The sequence below is a fragment of the Pelodiscus sinensis genome, chromosome 8, assembly GCF_049634645.1.
Source record: "Pelodiscus sinensis isolate JC-2024 chromosome 8, ASM4963464v1, whole genome shotgun sequence".
Classification (NCBI taxonomy): domain Eukaryota; kingdom Metazoa; phylum Chordata; order Testudines; family Trionychidae; genus Pelodiscus; species Pelodiscus sinensis.
In genome coordinates this window covers 7671683-7687526 of record NC_134718.1, presented here as the reverse complement: position 1 = coordinate 7687526, position 15844 = coordinate 7671683, and the positions used below count along the sequence as shown (strand labels likewise).

At 38.8% G+C, this 15844-nt stretch overlaps 1 protein-coding gene and 1 long non-coding RNA gene across 5 annotated transcripts in view; one reads left to right on the top strand and one right to left on the bottom strand.

Annotated features, from left to right (window-relative positions):
* ADK (adenosine kinase) overlaps positions 1–15844 on the bottom strand; it is a 419027-nt gene that overhangs the window by 86187 nt on the left and 316996 nt on the right. The gene's annotated exons all lie outside the window — the stretch shown is intronic.
* LOC142830479 (uncharacterized) overlaps positions 1–15844 on the top strand; it is a 154797-nt gene that overhangs the window by 127635 nt on the left and 11318 nt on the right. The window contains exons 6-8 of the long non-coding RNA XR_012905764.1: positions 188–268; positions 3592–3763; positions 5260–5623. This is a non-coding gene — a long non-coding RNA (uncharacterized LOC142830479). The remainder of the gene's footprint in view (positions 1–187; positions 269–3591; positions 3764–5259; positions 5624–15844) is intronic.

Genomic DNA, 15844 nt, shown 5'->3' with positions numbered 1-15844 from the left:
CTCTCTCTCTATTATTAAAATAAAAAGGGGTCACATTTTGTAGAGTGGGGATTTTTGCCTATTTTCACACTATTCATCATTTGAGATGGAGATGAACAGACTATTTGGTCCAATGAGTCCCTTCTATTTTCACTAGCTAAACTGCAAAATGTCAGCCCTATAACAGATCTCTCTTTTCTTCAAACAGGAATATTTACATTTCCCTCTGATGTACATGGTGCTGACACACACAGTGATGGAAAGCCTCTGATAGAGAAAGAAAGCAAAGGTAACTTCCACTTCAGATTGTGCAACCTTTCACTTTTCTTCCCCAATTTAGCACTGACTAACCCACTGGGGAAGAAGTCTCAGAAGGTAGCCGTGTTAGTCTGTAACTGTAAAAACAACACTTGTTGTTTCTACCAAGTTCCACGTTCGGATATAACTGGTTGAATTGAATATGTATGGTGGATCCCCCAATACCATTTCCATTTATCTCAGCGATGGTGGGGGGAATGGGAGGTGGGGTTTGGTGACAGCATTATGTCATCATGTCAAAGGGCTAAGATTGAATCAATGTACAGATTGGGAAAACAAAAGAATTACTGCAGATCAGAAGAAGCCAGAGAGGCATAAAGCTTTCATAAAACACATCTACTAGCACACATTCAGTGATATATCATTTGACTGGATGAACACAGAGTTCTTTTTTAAATTAAAAAAAAATCAGCTCATTGCAAGGGAAAAAAACCTGATAAACCCTTAGATAAATTGTATTTCAAGTATGGAAAAAAATGTGAGCCAATGTCTTAAGTGCCAGTCATGACTCCACACTTAACCGAGTTCTGTTTTGTATGATATAAGATAATGACCCCAGATTTGTAGCACCACTTGAGTAGAACATAAGAATGGCCATACTGGGTCAAACAAAAGGTCCATCTAGCCCAGTACCCTGTCTGCCAATGGTGGCCAATGCCAGGTGTCCCAGAGGGAGTGAATCGAACAGGTAATGATCAAGCGATCTCTCTCCTGCCATCCATCTCCACCTTCTGACAAACAGAGGCTGGGGACACCATTCCTTACCCATACTGGCTAATAGCCATTAATGAACTAAACTTCCATGAATTTATCTAGTTCTCTTTTAAACCCTGTTCGAATCCTAGCCTTCACAACCTCCTCAGGCAAGGAGTTCCACAGATTAACTATGCGCTGTGTGACGAAGAACTTCCTTTTATCTGTTTTAAACCTGCTGCCCATTAGTTTCATTTGGTGGCCCCTAGTTCTTATATTATGGGAACAAGTAAATAACTTTTCCATATTCACTTTCTCCACACCACTCATGATTTTACATATCTCTATCATATCCCCCCTTAGTCTCCTCTTTTCCAAGCTGAAAAGTCCCAGTCTCTTTAATCTCTCCTCATATGGGACCTGTTTCAAACCCCTAATCATTTTAGTTGCCCATCTCTGAACCTTTTCTAATGCCAGTATATCTTTTTTGAGATGAGGAGACCACATCTGTACGCAGTATTTCAGATGTGGGCGTACAGTGGATTTATATAAGGGAAATAAGATATTCTCCATCTTATTTTCTATCCCCTTTTTAATGATTCCTAACATCCTGTTTGTTTTTTTGACTGCCGCTGCACACTGCGTGGATGTCTTCAGAGAACTATCCACGATGACTCCAAGATCTCTTTCCTGATTAATTGTAGCTAAATTAGCCCCCAACATATTATATATATAGTTGGGGTTACTTTTTCCACTGTGCATTACTTTACATTTATCCAAATTAAATTTAATTTGCCATTTTGTTGCCCAGTCATTTGGTTTGGTGAGATCTTTTTGAAGTTCTACAAAATAATTTTTTCTGTACTTTTACAAGTAAATCCATTCATTAGTTTCTGACTCAACATAAATTAAAAGCTGGGTCCGAAATGACAGTTAGCATATGTCAGCTTTTTCTTTGTCCCAAATGATATTAACAATAAAATAATGCAGACACTTTAAAAACGGTTCATTTTGTTAATATTAATTGAACTTTTGAGCACAGACTATACTTGAGGAGATTAGTTTGTCATTAAGTAAAGTTATTAACTATTCATTTATCTCTAATTACATAACCTACAGACAGACTCAGGTGAACTGCTCAAGTAAATTTATGTGGACCATTCAGACATCAGCAGTAATTCAACCAATTATCAACTTTCCTCTCCAGCTAATTGCCACACAACAATACTATTGTTTGTAATGACTTAGTGGTATGAGAGCTCACTGACTGCGCCTTTGCATTTTCTGATTATCGGGCCCAACTGACATCGCGCTACAAAGGTCTGTGGATGCATGCCAGCTTTTGTATTGGTGTTTGGTACTGCCCCTTAATTCCACTGCACTTCACATTACTGGGGAAAATGAGGCAGGAGATCAGAAAGAATTTTGGACTCAGACTGACTCTGCCACTTCACAGAGCACCATTCTCAGTTAACACAACCCTTGAAACCGGCAATTTGAGGGCCAGTTTCCCTACAGTGCTTTGGCTGCTTTGCACTGCTCTGATGATGCAGAAGAGTTGTACCCCTCTGGGACACAACTCCTCTGTGGATCCTCTCTTGTGCTAATGGGGAAATAAGTTGCTTAAAAGATCAGCACAGTTCTCCTGCACAGCCAGTGGGTTCTGCTGGCCAGCGGATGGTGTTGGGGAAGCCACAGCTCCCTTTGCCAGACCCCTGATGCTTGCTTGCAGGGAGAAGACGCGCTAGCACATGACCCCTGCTCATCCCAGAATGCCTGGAGCCATGATAAAGGCAGTGCTAACATGACAAGAACGGAAGGCTGCATCTTGCTTCCCTCTGCTCACCAACATGACTGTGCTAGACCAGGGCACAATCTGAGCCACAAGGAACACACATTTCTTAGCAACCATCTCTTCCATTTCTTTAACTGATGTTCAACAGCTGGTACAAAAAAGTGGTGCCTGCTTTGCAAGTATTTGTGTAGAAAGGAAAGTAAAATGATTGACAGTGCATTTTAACTTCTATAGCAAAGACTAATTTGCATTTTACGCTGTTTCAGCAGTCTGACTGTTTTCTTCAAAATCACTGGCTCAGTGGCACCATATGGAGCATGTTGAACTTAAGATACCAAGAATGTGTCCAAGATATATCTCACTCCAGTGTGTTAAAACATTCCACCCTGCAGCTGCCATTATAAGAATATAATTCATATCCTAAAGTTTCAAGAAAAACAGTGTCGCTTACTATACTTACAGAAACACAAGAATTCTTTGTTTCCAAGTAACCGTCACTAGTTTCTACTGAATAATGATTTTCAGTTAATACTCAGCATTGCTTTAAAAAAAAACATTTGATGTTTGACTGCTAATAAGGCACACTAGAAGGAACCATTCCAAAAGCTAAGTATCATATCTTACGGCTTTGATTTAATTTGGCATCCTATAGTCACACATGGAACCAAGAATAAAATCAGCTCCATTTTGTTCATTACCCTCAACAAGCACTTATTGCAAGACAGTTACAAGTTGATCATCATCATACTTCAACTACTTTCTTTACTTTTTCTGCTAACAGACACTAAACTGGAATTTTTCCAAAGCTTGCACAGGTGCTGTTGGTATGTTGCACGCTCCCAATGAACTTCAACATATGTCTGGAGCCCAGGGAATATTCAGAACCCTTTGATACCTACACTTAAATCCTCTGAGTGCTCTGGACCAGTCCTCTTGTAGTGTTCAGCCACAGGCTGCAGTTAGAAGCTGACTACTCAGGTAAGATTTTTAGCAGTAGTTGGATGCCTAGATATACTTGGCCAGGTGCTGCTGTTTTACTTATGTCAGCCGTGACATGTGTGGGATCAGTTAAACCATGAGGAACAAGGTTCTGAAAGTTATTTAATCAACTAACTCCCACTTATTTGAGAAGTTAGATGCCTAAATACCTCTGCAGATCTGGGCCTAAGGCATCTGGCACTCATGGGCTGTTTTGCAACTCTCCTCAGATAAAATGCTCACTCCAAACCCATTAAATACCCTATCCTGTCTTCCTGGACAAACACTCAGGAGAGCATAACAGAGTGAGAATGTAATAAGTTTTCAAGGGGCTTTAGGTTTTGTTATTTGAGGGAAGAAGCCAATTAAACTGGCCAGGTACAGGACAGGGGAGGGCAAAGAAAAGCTTTAGGGAAGGTGTTTGCCACAGAGTGGAAGCTGTAGCAATCTTTGGCTGTAGCACATCACCCGACCATCTAGTACCTGTAGAGCCAAGTAAGGGAAAGGAGTGCAAGGCTTTTCCTGGCTCACAGATGGCTCTCCACTTAGGGTCTACAAGCCAACAAGGAACATCCTTGATTTCACCATGGCATCAGGCACCTTATATAATGAGATAAGGGGCGACCTTGAGAAAGCAAGAAAAAGAGACTAGCCCTGTTCTATTCCAATATTACCACTACACGGCACCAAATTTCAGAAAAACCTGCTCTTTTGACACATCCTTTCTTCCTCATAGAACAAGGTTTACAGGGATGGCAAAAGAGCGCATCTGCTTTTCAGAATTTTTGTCTGCATTCCTTGGATGCGGCATTGCTTTTCCAGGAGACCGGAATCCCGGAAAAGCGCTGCAGTCTAGACATAGCCCAATTTGCCGAATACTATAGGACAGCATCACATAATGCCAGCCAAGTAAATTGTACTACTTTCACTTATGGGTTAAGAACGTATCTATACAGAATCTCATTTGGGTGCAGGAGAAATGTACTGCCACAGGAATTATTTTAAAATATTGTTTGTTTGTTTAAGAAAGGCTCTGGGGCCAGGTGGAAGGGCTACATACATATTCATTCACAAGCCCCTGTGTGCACCCGTGTAGCTGAGATTCAGTGTCACAATAAACACTTGCCATTTACATAGCACATTAAATTTTCCATATGCTATAAAAAATTGCCCAGCTCTCTCAACACCTTGTATGATTGTGATTTATTATTATTCCCTTTTCACATAAGGAAATTTGGAGGGAGAGAGGTTAAGTGACTTGCCCAAGGCAGAGGGAGTATTCATACTCAAATATCTCCTATCTTTATTTTCAATCCATTACAGCACAGTGTAACCTCGAACATGTGTACCAAAGCAAGAGTGAGATGTGAAAGTTAGCTGCTAGAATAAAGCATACATTGTCTCTGTAAGAAAGATTTTATGGTGTCTCCGCAAGACTCTGACTGTTTGACTACATTCAGTGTACACACATATTATATGGGTTTATTCATCTGCAGGTTGTGATGTGCCAGCTTCACTAGAATCCAGGGAGGCTTGAGAAAGGCTCATCAACAACAGGAGCCAGAAACCCAGGTACTGCTGAGAACACTAATCTCCTGATCTCATGCAGCTGTGACTGCAGACAACTTCACTCAGTGCCTTAGCCAGCTCCCACAGAAGTCGACAGGAGTCTTCTATTGACTTTAACAGGAGCTGGACTGAGGTCTAAACTATTACACAGATTTAACTTCTTATGTGTCCCAACCTGATTACGTTCCTCATACTGACCTCATACTGCAGAGCAGTAAATATGGCAGAGGCATTTACTTCCAAAGATGACAGCATTGGGAGAAAATAATGAGTGGAGGAAGAACAATCAAGGTACCATCTTTGTGCTATTGATGTTATCCACGTTCTTCAATGTGTCTTGAGGGGAAAGAACCAAAGTATGTTTCGGGCATATCAACATTACTGTGAGCAATGTGGAAGCTTTTATGGCATGGTTTCTTCCTTGCTGTGGAGCAGGGTATGTAGGGAAGAGAGTAAAAAAACAACACAGTCATCTTCTTCCCTAATTCTTATACTCTCTAAAGGCCCTGGTCATGCCTAAAGCTTAAGACAGGCATTTCTCTGAGTGCACAGGTTGCTCCTATTAAAGTCAGTACAGTAAATATAAATGGATGGCAAATGGCAATCCATATTTGCCCCCATTTTGGTAAAGGGGCCTCCTAATCCTCCCACGATGGTACCATCTTTCTTTGAGACACAAGTGAGAGGTTTTTTTCTCAAGTTATTTAAGAGGCGCAATTAAATACTTTCAAAATGAAACTGAGGGTGAAACCAGTGGCACCTCAAACAGTTGTCCCATTTTAATTTTTAAAACAAGGCAATAGAAAAAGTCATAACATTACATATATTGTTATGAGAACAACAAAAGGAACATGGGAATTGCTCAGATTGGAACGGACTAGTGATCTGTCTACTCTAATATCCTTTGTCTGACAGTTCAGCCACAGATTCTCTTCAGAGGAAATTGCAAGAAGCCCATATTGGACAATTATAGAATAATGCGCTCATATGAGAGGTTTCTCTCCAACTGTCATCAGATGGTGGCTAGTGTACGCTCTGAAGAATGAGAGTTTATATCCCTTAACTGTGGATGGTCTCATTATCCGTCTAAATGTCCAATCCTCTCCACCCATCCAGTATATAGAATCATTATTGTACCAATAAAATAATATAGCTGAAAATGAAACACTTAGGCTTTTTAATTTGCATGATGAAATTGAACAGTTTAAAAAAATAAAATAAAAACATAAATCATAATGTAGCTTCAATTTCTGTTGCAATTTGTTATTTAAAGAAAACAGTGAGAGGAAGGAATGCCTGCATAATTGATTGCTGAATTAAGTACCTTCCTGGTGTGATAACATCCCTCTCTAACCTATTACTCATTCCTCTCTCACTCTGGATCCATCTACATGCCTTCTGAAGCAGCCAATGTTTCTGCTCATTTATGTTGCGGTATTCCACACGGCATACTTTTAGATTTGAAATAACTAGGAGAATAAAATCTTATTTAAGAATAGTAGAGGTGAAAGTTGACTAAAAAGAGGTAATTGACATTTATTTCCTGACAAAAAAGCTCCAGAAGAGAAAGTTGGAATTGAATAGCTAGAGTTTGAAATAAGATTGTGTTATAAGAAAAAATTGTAATAATGTATATTATTTACCATGTGTGAAAAGATTACTTATTTTGATTTGTCACTTTCACTACGGCCTAGAAAGAATTCCAGGGATATAGTTATATGAGACTAGCACAGCAAATTCTATGTTCTTAATTTGAGTTACACTTAAATGAAACAGAGCTCTATCTTAGTTTGACACACACTCCATTTCCTGCTTCAAATGTTTTGCTTTAAATCTGTCAGGGTTTGAGACAGAATGGAATACACACCTTAAAGTATCTCAGAAGTTAACTTGCTAAAACAAATGGAGGTGTATCTATATTTGTTATATTTTGGTAGATCATGTCCATGCAGAATTCCAAGTGAATGTAATGACTTATACAGATGTTACGTTAAATTAATAGCACAGTGATACAGCTATCAGGTAGCTATTTTCCCTACTACAGCTTTCAGGCGATGTTAGTATTTGATCAAACGATTCTATGGAAAAGCTATGTTCTGACCAGAAACCCCAAAAATATGCGATTAGAGATGCACATTCACAAAGCAGTAGAGTTATAATTGCCATTTTTGGACAACTGATGAACTGCTTAGATAATTCAGGTATTCCCCATCCTATTTCCCAACAACTCATTTCGTAATGTTGTGGTGGTTTTTTGAGGAAAAACTGCCAAGAAGACTCTCTTGGCTTTTCATGTGATATCTTAAGAATGCAGAGAACATGCTTATGTGGCGCTGTGCCACGAAGGCTTCCTTTGAATCCCCTTTATACTATTACTAGGGGGCGGTGCCCTCTGCTCGCTACGCCCGCCTACCCCCTCTCCCTGGCTGCTTTCACTTTGCTGAAAGAGCCTGTTTACACTGACGACATGATGATGTCATTCTGTCATCCAGCAGGTAAAACTTTTTATATATATATTATATGAAAGAGAGAGAGAATATACAATGGGTAGATTGTGCTAATAACAATGTATTTTAATGCAACTCTGGTGACCCCAAAATTCCAGTATGGACTCTGGTCCTTGGAACAGAGTTTAGCAGAAGTCAATGCACAGTTCTTAAACAACTGTCTCACAGGAAGGGGAAAAAAAGATGAATCTCTATATTATTCATAAGACCTTTTGGGCAGTCTTTATGAAACACCCTCAATATTGTCCTTGATAGATTAGGTTTCTTCCTACCAGTGAAGAATACTCGTGAGAGTGCAATACATAAATGGAAAAGATGATAGCGGGGGATGCAGGCTGCCTACGTTTTGCTCTCCCTCACTGTACAGATTCAAACATGAAACAGTTATTGCTGGGTTTAGAATCTGGATGTGCAACCCTCTTCACAGTGGTAAGCATATTCTATGAGCTACATGTAGAAATTGAGACAGAGTATATGTGGGTAGTGAATTGAGGGGGCAGGGGAAAGAGGAGTTTGGTGCATGGCTTTAAGAAATGGTTCTACATAATGGTGGGAATATACTGAATATAATAAATTGTCACTACAATTTCTGAAGCGTATTGAAGCTTCAAGGTTAGTTCCCAAAAAGCAAGGTGTCTATTCCTCACACAAGTTATGAAAACCCAAAGAGCCTATGTCATCCACTTTCAACATATTTTTGTACAATTAGAAATATGCAGCAGAACCTAGTACCTATTTCCCTTAAGTAGATATTAAAATAACTTCATATTACATTTAAATTGGAATAGAATGGCTGCATTGAAAACTACATCTATTTGAATTCCTTGAAATTATCAGATTTCCCCTGTAACACAAAGAAATTCTGAAGAATTCAGAATTGCTCTAAAGTACAGTTATAAAACATGACAGTGTATTTTGGATTCAAGCATAGCAAAGGTAGCAGAAGGAGGGTGGCAACTGATGGTTAATCCCAGGAGTGGAATTGAGAGAGGTCTCTGAGGAACTGCTCATTCTAGCCAATAAGCAGGTGTTCTATTGATGCCTCTATCTGCAGTGGTAGAGGACAGGCAGATACATTAGGAATATTTGGAGTTATGGGGAAATAGGAATACTTAATACAACCCAAGAACTGAGTTAAAGAATGCTGACATTGCAATCACTGAGCACACAAAAATCAGGAAATGCCAGAATTAAGCTCATCAATTTAACCTTAATTTGATTCATTATGTGTATGCATTAAGACAGTCTTCAATTACACAATCACAAGCTATGTTTTCATAAGCACATATGAGCTGAAGCAACCACATCTGTACGCAGCATTCTAGATGTGGGTGTGCTGGATTTATACAAAGGCAATAAGATATTCTCTGTCTTATTCTCTATCCCTTTTTAAATTATTCCTAACTTTTTATTTGCTTTTTTTCCCACTGTCACTGCACACCGAGTGGATGTTTTCAGAGAACTATCCACAATGACTCCAATATCTCTCTCTTGAGTAGTATTAGCTAAATTAATTCCCATCATATTGCATGTGTGGTTGGGATTATTTTTTCCAATGTGCATTACTTTATATTTATCAACATTCAATTTCATTTGCCATTTTGTTGCCCAATCACTAGTTACCTCTCTTTACTCTGAAAATATACCAACAGATTGCCAGCAGAATGCACTTTACAATAGTCATGTGGTTTGTGAAAGTAGACTCACATGTGGCATTGCTCCAGTCTTGTAGTTCACGGTTTTAGAATAATAGAATCATAGGATCAGAAGGGACCCACAGGGTCATCTAGTCCAATCCTGTGCCAAGATGCAGGATTGATGCAAGGCAGATGACTACCCAGCCTCCTTTTGAAAACCTCCAGTGAAGAAGCTTCCACAAGCTCCTGAGGCAGCCTGTTCCATTGTCCTATAGTTCTTACAATCTCAGGAAAAACTTCTGAACGGTATCTAAATGGGCTATGTTGTAGTTTGAACATATTGCCTCTGGCCTGCCCTTTGTGGCAAGAAAGAACAACTTTTCTCCACCTTTTTTTGTCATGTCAGCCCATATTCCTACCCTTTGTTTCCTGTCTTTTAACTTGTTATCAATCCATGACAGGACCTTCCCTCTTATCCCATGACAACTTACTTTACTTAAGAGCCTTTGGTGAGGGACCTTGTCAAAGGCTTTCTGGAAATCTAAGCATACTGTATCCACTGGATCCTCCTTGTCCATGTTTGCTGACGCCCCCTCAAAGAACTCTAGCAAGGCATGATTTCCCTTTACAGAAACCATGTTGACTTCCCCCCAACAAATTATGTTCATCTAGGTAGCTGACAATTTTATTCTTTACTATAGTTTCAACTAATTTGCCTGGTACTGACATTAGACTCAGCAGTCTGTGATTGCCAGGATCACCTCTAGAGCCCTTTTTAAATATTGGAGTCACGTTAGCTATCTTCCATTGATTAGGTACAGATGCTGATTTAAAGGATAGGTTTCAAAACACTGTTAAAAGTTCCGCAATTTCACATTTCACAGAACTTTTGGGTAAATGCTATCTGGTCCAGGGGACGTGTTACTATTAAGTTTATCCATTTGTTCCTCAGATTTGTCACCTAAGAAAGAATGGCTCAGGTTTGGGAATCTCCCCAATATCCTCAGCCTTGAAGACTGAAGCAAAGAATTCATTTAGCTTCTCCGCAATTACTTTATCATTTTTGAGTGTTCCTTTAGCATCTCGATCATCCAAGGACTGGTTGTTTAGCCGGCTTCCTGCTTCTGATGTTCTTAAACTTTTCACTATTATTTGAGTTTTTGGCTACCTGTTCTCCGAACTCCTTTTTGGCTTTTCTTATGTTTTTACACTTAATTTGACAAAGTTTATGCTCCTTTCTATTTTCCTCACTAGGATGTGACTTCCACGTTTTAAAAAGATGTCTTTTTACCTCTCACTGCTTCTTTTACTTGGTTGGTAAGCCATGGTGGCAATTTTTTGGTTCTCTTACTGTATTTTTTAATTTAGGGTATACATTTAAGTTGGGCCTCTATTATGATGTCTCCATATGAACTTACTTAGCCTTAAAAAAAAACACTCCTGTTGTAGTTTTGGCCTTCACAGCATCCCCTAGCAATGAGTTTCACAGGTTGATTGTGAATTGTATAAAAAAAATAGTTCCTTGTTTGTTTCAAACATACTGCCCATTAATTTCATTGCATGATTCCCCCCCACCCCGCCCCCGTGTGTTATTTGAAGGGGCAAATAACACTTCCTTGTTTATTTTTCCACATCATTCATGACTTTATAGAGCTCTAACATATCCCTTCCATAACCATCTCTTTTCTAAGCTAAACAGTCCCAGTCTTTTTAATCTCTTCTCATATGGAAGCTGTTCAATATCACTAACAATTTCTATTACCCTTCTCTCTACTTTTTCCAAATCTAATATATTTTTTTTTTAGACGGGGTGGCCAGAACTGCAGGCAATATCAAGGTTTGGAAATATCATGGATTTATATAGTGGCATTTTGTTATTGTCTGCCTTATTATCTATTCTTTTCCTATTGGTTCTCAATATTGTGTTTTTTTTTTTTTTTTTTCTGCTAGTGCACATTGAGCAGATGTTCTCAGAGAACTATCTACAATGCCAAGATTTCTTTCTGGAGTGGTAACAGCTTACTTAGACCCCATCATTTTTTTACCTGTAGTTGGAATTATGTTTTCTAATATGCATTACTATGCACTTATGAACACTGAAATTAATCTGCCATTTTGTTGGCAGTCACCCAGTTTTGTGAGATCCCTTTGGAATTCTGCAGAGTCTGCTTTAGCTGTAACTATCTTGCATCACCTACATGCTTTGCCAGTTTACTGTTTACTCCTTTTTCTAGATTATTTGTGGATGCAGCCCTACCAAAGTCACAGTCCATTTTGGTCAATTTCACAGCCACAGGATTTGAAAAATAATAAATTTTGTGAGTTCAGCTATTTAAATCTGAAATTTCAGCGTTGCAAGTGGTCCTGGAGGAAATCTGTAACTGTTGCATTTAGAGCCATAGTAAAATTCCAGAATTCTTCCAGGACTGCATAATTCTAGGGTCATGACACAAAAATAAGTTGTGGAGGGGGAGGTCACAAGGTTATTATGAGGGCTGCAGGACAGCTACCTTATTTCTGCAGTGCTGTCTGAAGAGCTGGGCCCTCACTCAGCAGCTGCCTCTCTATGGCTGCCCAGCTCTGAAGACAGCAATGCTGAAGTAACGGTGGCATGGTACAGTATTGCTACCCATACTTCTGCACTGCTGCTTAGCCCTTACAGTGGCTAAGCTCACCCTGGCCTAAAAAACAGAGCATAGGTCAAGTCTTCCTCGTTGGTCCCAACTCCTGACAAGCCCTAGTTATCCTGGAGGCTAAATCTACCTTGTCAGCCCTAGGATGGCAGAGCTATAGGGCAATCTTCTGCTGCAGCTGAGTACTGAGCCCTTCATTCATACCCATACATTTCCACATGTAGTTATCTGCAAATATTCCTGTGAGACACAAACACAAGAGCTGTTGTAAATTTTCTTCACTGTTGCCTCATATTAATTATTTTTATTAGTATTTTGACTGATCACAACTGTCTTACCAAGTAAATGTCCTGCTTTTTGTCTACTGAAACTGCATATACTTTACCTTTAAAAGGTCCTAAAGATCAAATTTAAAATTATCAACTAAAAAAATAAAAGCCAAATTCTGCATGTCTCATACCTCTACCTAACAGAGGCTACATCTAGACTGCAGCACTTTTCTGGGATATGGGAGGTATCCTTGGAAAAGCCACACTGTGTCCAAGGAGTGGAAAAAAATTTCGAAAAAGCAAACACGCTCTTTCGCCATCCCTGTAAACCTTGTTTTACGAGTAAGAAGGGATGTGTTAAAAGAGGACTTTTTTCTGAAATTTGGCACCGTGTAGACTCGCCAAATTTTGGAAAAGCCTCTTTTGACAATAAAGCGGAAAAAGATATGCAATTTGCATAATGCAAATTGCGTTTCTTTTTCGGATTTATCTTTGCAGTGTAGATCTAGCCAGAGTTTGGCCCAAAACAGATCTAGTGTGGAGGCAACACTTCTAGAAGTTACAAAAGGGGAAAGAACCAAAAATCTTTGATTCTTCTTGTTTTTAACTTGTTGCTACTGACCTTGGGCTCAGTTTATCCATTTATAAATATACCACCATCCCATTGGTATAATCTGAGGTTTCATGTTTGTAAAGTGTTTCAAGATGCTCTGAGAAGTGCTATACAGTACAAAGTATTATCATCACTACTAAAAGTGAAGCTGTTGAGATACAATGTAATCTGCCTTCTTCTCTGGAATAACCTTTCCATCTTGTATGATACTTAGTACAATGTACACACAGCACACTAGCTTTTTTATTCCTGATCTCAGAAGTATCTAAAATCTGGACAGCACACTAGCTTTTTTATTCCTGATCTCAGAAGTATCTAAAATCTGGACGGCTTAAAGAAGAATACGGCTCCTCCTCTTTTAAAGAGACTATTGAACAAATATCATTAGTTTTCAGTAAAATGTAGTCACCTTTTTTATATGCTCATTAATTTTCCACATGAAGGTAAAACATTTGAGGTGAGATTTCCAAATTACTTAAATAGCAAATTAGTTAAAAGCAGCCCTAAATATCAACTGACGTGTTAGGCTCTCAATTTTTCTTTCATTCATAATGCACTAGAGTAAACTATTCTAAAATAACTACTTGATTGTTACTTCTAAATTTGTACTGCTGCAGCTGAGACAATGTAGAGAAACTGGAAGATTAACTGAAACAGAATGAATCACATCGAAGTATGGTGATCTATAAGGTATGATTAACTCCACAATGACTGAGATCATTTCAAATAACAGGGCTTTTTATCAACGATGGCTGCAAGGTTGGGAAATGATTTAAAAGCATTTCATCTTAAGAAAGCTACTGCAGTTCACACACACACACACACACACACACACACACACACGGGATGGGGAAGAAAAGGGCGGGGGAGAGAAGGAGATTCAGTGTCTGCAGCTGAAATAGCCGTGGGCTATTTCAGAATCCTTCCCATAGCACATCTTTACAACACACCACTGACATTATAAACCTCTCTTTTGCTACAGAACACCTCATTTTTCTGTGAAGCACAATTTATTGGATTCAGACACTGAAAAAAGTTAATTCTGTGAATTTAGTAGTTATATTATGATGCCATAGCTTTCCTATAATTCAAAATTCAATACTTTCACTAGACCACAGATGTCAAAATTCTGCAAAGAAACAGTAATAGAAATGTAGCCATGTTAGTCTGGTGTAGCTGAAGCAAAATGCAGGACTATGTAGCACTTTAAAGACTAACAAGATGGTTTATTAGATGATGAGCTTTCATGGGTCAGACCCACTTCCTCAGATCAAATGAGGATCATTTGATCTGAGGAAGTGGGTCTGGCCACGAAAGCTCATCATCTAAACAACCATCTTGTTAGTCTTTAAAGTGCTACATAGTCCTGCATTTTGCTTCTGCAAAGAAACAGAAGAGCCTTTTTTTAAACAGTATTTATTTTTCCTCTATTGAGAATTACCTTCTTTAAATGTCTGTTCATTGCCTCCATCCCCCTCCTCTTGTTACAGATTTCATAAAAATCAAAATCCAGACTTTAAAACACAGGCTGCTATTTGCTTACTGCATCAGAAGAACAAATACCAGCATATATGGACTTTAAATATCTGTTCCTATTAGACTGAAAGGGAAGATGAGATTAAAAGTTTTTCACTGTATCTGTTTAATAAGAATACAGACCAGAGAGTCAAGCAATTTGGGTATTTAGGTCTGCCACAGATTACTGTGTGAACGTGGGCAAACCTGAATTTTTCTTTGATTCATTCCCCACCCCAGCTATAAAGCAAGGATAATTCTACTTAATTTCATCTAGGGAGTAGGTTTTGGTAAAGCACTTTGAGATCCTTTGTTTATGGAAAGCATTGTGAACTGCAAAGTATTGGCCTGATATAATTGTAAATTCAAAGCTGAAATTAAGGTAGTTGGCCTTGCTGAAAAGTTCCTTCAAGATGAATCAATAAATCAAGTAAATTTAGAGCAGACAGATTACTAACAATCAATGAGTGGAAATAATCCCTCAACATACACAAGCAGTCTTACCAAGTCAAATAAAGAAAAATCTCTCTCTCTCTCTCTCTCTCTCTGTGTGTGTGTGCTACTGTCATACCAAAATAATGGTTCACTGAGGTACTCAACTTTATTCCAGATACAGTTCTAATAGTTGACTTCAGCTAATTAATTTGAAATATTGGTATGACTCCAACTAGTTAGGAAGAGGAAATGCTTCCACCTGTGATATTTATGGAATGACCAGCTGCTCTCTATTTACCTCTTCTCTCTTCTGGGCCCAACATGATTTAGAAGAGGAAAAGATTGATGAGGCGCTATTCCTTCCTCATCTTTTATAATAGCTCCAACTACATTTTCCTTCCTCTGTATGGTGAGCTTAAGTCAGAACCTCACACCAGCAACTGCTTACACCCACCCACTCCCCAGTATCAGACATGCCACATGGAAAGGAATGAACACAGGAATCCTGAGAAGTCTTATCTCAGTTAAACTGGTGTGAACCCAGATAACTCCACTGAATATAACGGAATTATTGTGGATGTACACTATTGTAATCAAACTCAGAACAAAGCTGACTTGCTTTAGGAACATCATTTGTTTCATTCCCCTATTGCCATTTGTGAGCCAAAATTACAGCAACTAATTTGACATGCATCTGACGATGTGGGTCTTTGCCCACAAAAGCTTATGCTCCAACACTTCAGTTAGTCTATAAGGTGCCACAGGACTCCTTGCCGCTCTAACAACTAATTTAGAAGCTGGACTTCAGTTTAACTCAAATATTCACTGTATTTTACACAGAAATAAGTTGTCTATAACACAATGCAATATCACAAGTAATAGAAATAGGTGGCAGGATCTATT